We start from the raw sequence: 9,355 nt of genomic DNA, 5'->3' as shown, positions 1-9,355 counted from the left end.
TTATAATTTATGTAGAAAATCTAGTTATTGAAAAATTAACTAATGATTTACTGATAGAAAGTAAAACTATTATAATTAAGCTTGGTAAAACTGTAAATTCACTAAATAATGTCATGGATTGTGCATTAATTATGACAGTTGTCAATAGTATATACAGTGTATCGCATATGGATTATAGAGATAAGTTTATTAGCAATTCAAAAGAAGCCAATATCTATATGGAAGTAACGGTTACACTATCGGTGTTTACTTTAATTATAATGTGTTTGTTAGGCGATATTATACAACAAAAATTTGTATCAATTGAACAGTTAGTCAATAATATGAATACCCGAGTGATGACTGACTATGAGTTTAGACAATGGATTGCATTGAAGGCTATCATTGGAAACACAGCGACAATGTGTCCGACAATCGGAGGGTTCGCTAAACTCAACAAATCAACACTTATTTCGGTATTTTATTTATTTTAATAAATTATTTATTTATTTAAAAATAATTATCAAATATTTATTTTCAATTTTATAGATATTCACATTTATACTATATTATACTGTTATATTATATACAATTAAATAACATAATACAGTATATTGCATAAAATCTCGGCTATTTACTACTACCACTAAAAGTGGTATAACTTTAAATATAGAAAGGGGTGATATATAATATATCATTGAAAAGGTTTTTATATACAATATATATATTTTATGAAATATACTGTATAAGTATATTAACTAGTCATATTAACATTTGTAAATTATAATATTTAAATTATAAAAATAAAATGTTTTCATTTTAATAATATTATAGTTATTAAACTTTATAGTTTTATCATTATTAACTTTTTTCAGCCATATTTAGTTATTTAAGTTTATCTAAACAATAAAATACAATATTGTAAAAACATAAACATTAATGAAAAATATTTTGTACCTAAAAAATTGTTACTTTGATAGTGTATTAATTATAAATGTTATTAACCAAAATGATTATAATTTTTTGTCTATAGGAACTTATGTAAATATTTTTTACTTAATATTAATATGTATCATCTAAATAACAATTTTATTATAATCATAAATAATAACTAAATTTTATTATTAGTACTTTTTATTATATTTAAAGTAAAAAAATTAATCTATTACATTAAACTAAAACTATATAATTATATCATAAATAAATTTTTTTTTAAAAACTATAATTATAATTAAATGTTAAAATTATAAGTATTGTATATTAATTTTATATCTACTGATATCAATCGTATAGTAGAGTAGTTTACTGTATATCATATCTTATTAATAAAGTATTACAATATTTAATGTTTTACAATAAAAATTTATATAAATATTACTTTAATATATTTTGTATTTATTGATTAAGTTTTAATCTTGTTATCATTGATAATAAAATTTATTATACTTTATTAACTATCATAAAAAATAATTTTTATATATTCAATATTTATAAAAATATTATTGACATTTTTACAATTAAAATTTTAAATATAAAATTAATAATAATTGTATTTTAACTATTGCATTTAAAAAATATTATGTAAAGTATTTATCATATTGATTATTTAATAACTACATTTAAACTTAATTATATTTATAAACAAAAATCTTATTATTTCTATAAATAACAATCACTTACAGTAGATAACAATTATTTTGTAAATTCTTATTTTGTAAACAAAATAATTATTTTAATTATTATAATTTTTTAATTACTTAATTAAGCCATTATTTGAATAGTTAAATACTTAAGATATATTAAATATACAAATTATTATTTTCAAAATCTATAAAAATATAAGTGAATAAAACAGATAATTGATAAAAATTTATATTTTATATATTATTTTTAACATAACTTCATTATTATTTTATATTAAGTTAATGTTATAAATTTATTTATTAATAGCTATGAATTCTAAAAACTTTATTTCATTAATAAAACTATTAATATATTGTCACCGATTTATTGGCATAACATTTGGTGGACTTACATATGATAAACAATTTAAACAATCTAAACGTATTAGAAATATTGGATATTTTATAATATTTGTCACTATATTTGTTGAAACATATTTTGTGGCAAAATTTATCAGTGCAACAATAAATATATGGCTAACAGATGGTATTACAAAAATAATTATAATATTATTTGTAGTATTTTTTATGACAACATATACGAGAAAAATGGTCACATTATACACATTGAATTCACCGAAAATGTGCATGCTACTATGTATCCTAGTTAATGATCTAGGTAATTACTATTATAACAAAAATACTATAGGTAGATTGCATAAAATTATACTTGTTATGTTTGCAATGTTTAATTCAGTAGCACTAACATATTTTATCTATAAAATTATCAATGTAACATTATTAACTAATGAAAATTTAGCAATTGATAATATAATGTTTATAATTATATTTATTATATATACATTTGCAGTTGTTACATTTACATTTCTAACATGGTCAATTATGATATTTATAATTTATGTAGAAAATATTGTTATTAAAAAATTTGGTAATATTAATAACACATTAATAACAATGTTACTGATAGAAAGTAAATCTATTTTAATTAAGCTTGGTAAAATTGTTAATTTACTAAATAATGTCATAGATTATGCATTGATTATGACATTTGTCAATCATATTTATGGTATAATGCACTTTATATACATTGTATCCCATGTGGATCATAGAGATAAGTTTATTAGTGATCCTAAAGAAGCCGATATCTATATGAAAGTAACAGTTATAATATCGGTGTTTAGTTTAATTATAATGTGTTTGTTAGGCGATATTATACAACAAAAATTTGTATCAATTGAACAATTAATTAATAATATGAATACTCGAGTGATGACTGACTCTGAGTTTAGACAATGGATTTCATTGAAGGCTATCATTGGTAAGACAGCGACAATGTGTCCGACAATCGGAGGGTTCGCTAAACTCAACAAATCAACACTTATTTCGGTATTTTATTAATTATAAAAAATATTTTACTTAAAATGATTAACAATTATTTACTGTTAATTTTACAGATATTTACATTTATTCTCTATTACACTGTTATTGTTTCTCAAACTGTTTAAATTATATAATGTGGTCTATATATATTGAATTATATTAGACATAATAATATTTTAAAATTATAAATAGTAATCGGTTTCAATTTACTAAATAATTATAAAATTAATTTTTTTAATGATATTGAATTTTTGAATGTAAAATAGTTTTATTATTATTAATTATTTTAATCAAAATTTTATTAGTATATTTTTATTTATTATAGAATAATAAATTATTATTATTATTACATTTCATAATGTAAATTATATTAAAATATATTTGACCAGTTTAATTTGGTTTATTTTTAAAAAATAATAGTTAAAAGTTTAAACAAAATTCTATTATTATTATTATTTATTCATATATTGAGATAAAAAATATATATACAGGTATATAAATATAAATAAATAAATTTTGAAACTATAATATTTTAACTTTATAATACTGTATATTTACTATCAAATTTCTATGTATTATTTTTTTTTTATTTTGATTCAATTTGGTTTATTTTTATTTTTAGTATTAAATTATAAAACTCACAACATTTTAAATGTTTTTATTTATAAAGTTCAAATTATAATATATGACATTAAAAATTTAATTGTATTTATAATTACATTAATTTTTGTTTATTTTTATGAATACTCATATACAGTATATTCATATAATAAATAATTGTTTTATTTGTATAATGAATTTTGTGGTATTATAAATCAATTTTTAGACAATTTTATATACATGTTCATTAATTAATTAAGTTTATATAAACATAATAATTTTGTTATATATGTTAATTTATGATTTTTATTTTTAATATGTTCAAAATATTTTATTTCCATAAGTGATTTATAACTTACATTATTATAATTATTAGATTGAAAATAAATATAAAAAAGTATATAAAAATTTAATTTACATACTTTATTATTATATATTTAATAATTATACTGTAATTTAGATTATATAAGTTATTTTCCTTAAAACATCATTTCTAGTTAGTTATCTTTAATAAAATATATTGTAGAAAAATTATTAACATAATGATTATACTAAATTCAAAATTGATTTTATTAATACGTTCACTTATTGTATATAATAAACTATTTGGTATAACATTTGGTGGTTTAAAATATAGTTCAAACATTAAACCATATTTCATACAAATAAAATCAATTAAATATATTAGTTATGTTTGGATTGTTATATATGTTATAATCAATATATACACTGATATATTTTATATGAGATCATACATTGAAATTATAAACCATGAAACTAGCAATAATATTAGCTATAAAATATTTTTATATATACTAAATATATTTTTAAATCAATTGCGTGCCATTATTGTATTATTAACGTTAAATTCATCAAAATTGTTTCAACTAATAATAATTTCACTAAATTCTTATGGCAATTATTTTAATAAAAAAATATTAATATTTTATTTATTTTTAGTAATTGGATGGTTTCTATATGAACTAATATCAATTTTACAATTTATTATTACTATTGATGCACTAATAAAACAAAAATCAACAATTAATAAATATATTATTTCACTAATATTTTTTATTAATAGACATAATCTGATGATATTTCTAGTGCTAACACTGTCATTGATGTCTGTAATACTGTTTCATATCAAACACATTAAAATAAATTTAACTAAATTTATAAGTAATAAGTTATAGTAAAAATAAATTACAAATTAAATATTTTAATTATCTTTTTTTTTGAAAATATTTAGATAAATCGCAAAGTAATAAATTTTGGAGTAATAAAAATTACAAAAATGTTGATAATCTATTGAATGTTATTAAATCAAAATTAAATAAACAAGATCATTTTCTAAATTTACTAAACAATACACTATCGTTAGCAATGACAGCATTTATAATGACGTCTATCTACAGTAAATTATAATGTTTATTATATTTAGATTAAGTTATATAACCGAAAATAACTATCCGTTAGGCAGTAAAAGCAATACCGATATCATTGTTATATTGAGTTTAGTTATATCAGTCATATTCATAATTATATTTTGTTTGTTTGGCGATTCAATTCAACAAAACTTGCAATCAATTGAACATTTAGTTAATGAAATGAATACACGAGTGATGACTGACTATGAGTTTAGACAATGGATTGCATTGAAGGCTATCATTGGAAACACAGCGACAATGTGTCCGACAATCGGAGGGTTCGCTAAACTCAACAAATCAACACTTATTTCGGTATTTTATTTATTTTAAAAAAATATTATTTTCAAATAAAAGTAATACAATTTTTAAACTTTTTTTTATTTTTTCAGATATTTACATTCATACTAAATTATACAATAATATTGTTTCAAACTACTTGACTTTATAAATTATATTAATTTATATGAAATTTATAATTAATTAAGTTAAATTAACAACATGTTTATACAACTTATCAAACTAATCAATAATTTATTTTTAATTATATTTACTTATTTTCTATATTTTTTTTAAATTTATAAATATTTTCAAATAAATTATAAATAGATCAAATTATAATGATAAAGTTTATATAAATTATAAATATTATTGTATAATAAATCATATTTTTCTAGTTAAAATATATTTTATTTCTCTATTATATTAAATAATAAATAATTAATTAGTCTTTACATTATCACAGTCTTAAAATATTGTTAATAAAATAATATTATTAGTCAACTATAAAAAACTTTTTATTATCTATTATTATATATTAATAAAGTACTTTATTTTTTAAATATAAATCTAATATTAAGATTTAGATAATTATAATATAAAGCAATTGTAAAATATATATAAATCATTTTTAGTTCAATTGTTTATAATTTTTGTCTTTTAAAATAAATTACAATTTTACTATTTTTTCAGATGATTATAATAATTTAAATGTTTTTCGTCTATCGTAAATAAAAAAAAATAACATTAATTTTCTAATAAAAATGTAGATTTAATTTTAATTGATTTATTAGTAGTGTTATTTAACAGAAAAGTTGTAATTTGAAATTTATTATAATATTAATATTTAAATAATTTATATATATACAAAATATAAATAATCACTGCAATTAAATTATTATCTTATCTAATTTTTTTAATTACTATCATAAATACAATCATTTATTAATAAATGTGAAATAATAGAAAAACCATTATTTTTATTATTCATTTTATTAGAGTTGACATAAAAAACATAATAATAATAAGTCGTAAACTTAATAATTGAAATTATATATACAGTAGTTTAGTAATTAACATAAGTAGTTAAATGTTTTTAATATATTTTTTAATGATATTATAATAAATTAAAAAACTATTATAGTTATTATAGTTTTAATAATATACTTACTTAAAATAAAATTTATATACTATTTATATTTATATACAGTTTAGTACATTATAGTTTAATAGATTATAATTAAGTAAAGTACAATACATTATAGTACATATAGTGTATATATAAATTTATATATAATAAAAATTTTTAGTGAAAATATCAATTTGTTATATATTTTTGTAAAAATATTATTATTATACTTTGAAACAGACAATGACTAAAATAAATTCAAAATTTCTACGTTTTATACTATTTTATTATAGATTACTTGGCATAACATTTGGTGGTCTTGAATATAATGTTAATAAAAAGCCAATTGTAAAACAATCACAACTAATAAAGTATCTTGGTTATATATTGTTTATTGTAATTTTAATATTTGTTACAATTACTATCGTTTTATACATTGGTTCAATGAACATACTAGTAGACTACAAATTAAATACAAACAATTCAAACTATAAATTTTATCTATTTATTGGCAATTTATTAGTATCTAATTTAAGTGGCATTATTTTGTTATATACATTTAATTCATCAAAAATTTATTACTTAATAAAATTTATAATTAATAAATTTTCAAAATATTTTATTAGTCGAAATATATTAATTTATTATTTTCTAATGTTTATAAGTTGGTTAGCAATTCAACTAATAATAATAATGTATTTTACGTTAAGATTATATTTATTAATTAACCAAAATGCAAGATTAGAAAAAATATTATTTGCTATAATATTTCATTTTAATTCAATAATTTTTATTAGTTTTATATTTATAACATGTTCAACATTGTTATTGATATTATTTGTAATAAACAAAATAAAAGCTCAATTAACTAATAATATATTCAATAAGGGTAATTATAACATAACTTATTAACAATATTTTTAATAAAGTCATTAATATTACTATTATATAATTACTATCATTAATAGATTTTTGTTAATATTTCTATTTTTAAAATTATAGATGCATTTCAATATACAATTTATTATAGAAAAAATACTAAATTTGCTGATATTTTAAATTATAATAAATGTGAACTAAATAATTTAGTTAAATTAATTAGTTTACTAAATAATTCATTATCATTAGCAATGTCAGTGTTTATGGTTACAATTATCTATACTATAATGTTTAATATTTATACCATAACTCACGATATGAATATCGATATATATATAAGCGATAGATATGAAACAGATATCATATTTAAATCATTTATATTTACATCAGTCATAAGCGTAATCATAATATGTTTGTTTAGCGATTCAATTGAACAAAATTGGCAATTGTGTGGACAGTTAGTCAATAATATGAATACCCGAGTGATGACTGACTATGAGTTTAGACAATGGATTGCATTGAAGGCTTTGATTGGAAACACAGCGACAATGTGTCCGACAATCGGAGGGTTCGCTAAACTCAATAAATCAACACTTATTTCGGTATTTTTTTTTATTGTTTTTAATTAGTTTTTAATTATTTCTTTCTTTTATAGATATTCACATTTATATTGAATTATACCGTCATTTTATTTCAGACTATTTAACATCATTAGTGACATACTGTATATATATCTACAAAAATAATGTTAATATTAATGTTAATTATTTATATATATTTTTTTTGTTAATCAAAATATCTCACATTACTAGGGTATTCATTAATTATTATTTATTTTTTTAATTTGATTTTATTGTAAATTACATGCATTGTTTTTAATATTTTTAGTAACATATTAGTAACTATTCGATTGATTAAGTTATTACAGATATCACCCAGCTAATGTTTGACGTTATCCATCGATAATATAATGGCATCAAATTATTATAATAAAGTTTAAATAAATTATAAATAGTATTGTATAATAAATTATATTTTTCCACTTAAAATATATTTTATTTTTCTATTATATTAAATAATCAATAATTTATTAGTCTTTACATTATCAAAGTCTTAAATTTTTTTTTTAATAAAATAATATTATTAATCAACTATAATTTTTTTAAAATTATTTATTATGTTAATAAAGTACTTTGTTTTTAAATATAAATCTAATGTTAAGATTTTGATAAATCAATTGTAAAATATATATAAATCATTTTTAGTTCAATTATTTATAATTTTTGTCTTCTAAAATAAATTGCAATTTTACTATATTTTTCATATAATTATAATAATTTAAATGTTTTTCAAGTCTATCGTAAAATAAAAAATATAACATTAATTTTCTAATAAAAATGTATATTTAATTTTAATTGATTTATTAGTAATGTTATATTTTATGAAATTTTTATTAAACAGACAAATTGTAATTTGAAATTTAATATAATATTAATATTTAAATAATTTATATATACAAAATATAAATAATTACTGCAATTAAATTATTATTGTATATAATTTTTTAATTACTATTATAAATACAATCATTTATTAATCAATATGAAACAATAGAAAAACTGTTATAAAAAATATATAAAATATAAAAAAACATAATAATAGTATGTTGTAAACAAAATAATTAAATTTATATATACAGTAGTTTAGTAATTAACATAAGTAGTTAAATGTTTTTAATATTTAATTTTAATAATAATATACTTACTTAAAATAAAATTTATATACTATTAAATTTAATTAAACTATGATAATAAAGTTTAGTACATAATAGATTACTAGATTATAATTAACTAAAGTACATTATAGTACATTATAGTACATATAGTTAGACTGTATATAAATTTATATATAATAAAACATTTATAGAAAATATCAATTTGTTATATATTATTATTATACTTTAAAACAGACAATGACTAAAATAAATTCAAAATTTTGTTTATTTCTACGTTTTATACTATTTTATTATAGATTACTTG

The sequence above is a fragment of the Oppia nitens genome, unplaced genomic scaffold (genome assembly GCF_028296485.1).
Source record: "Oppia nitens isolate AA-2021 unplaced genomic scaffold, nextdenovo-longstitch-racon4-pilon3 scaffold7_pilon_pilon_pilon, whole genome shotgun sequence".
NCBI classification, from domain to species: domain Eukaryota; kingdom Metazoa; phylum Arthropoda; class Arachnida; order Sarcoptiformes; family Oppiidae; genus Oppia; species Oppia nitens.
This window is presented reverse-complemented; position numbering follows the sequence as displayed.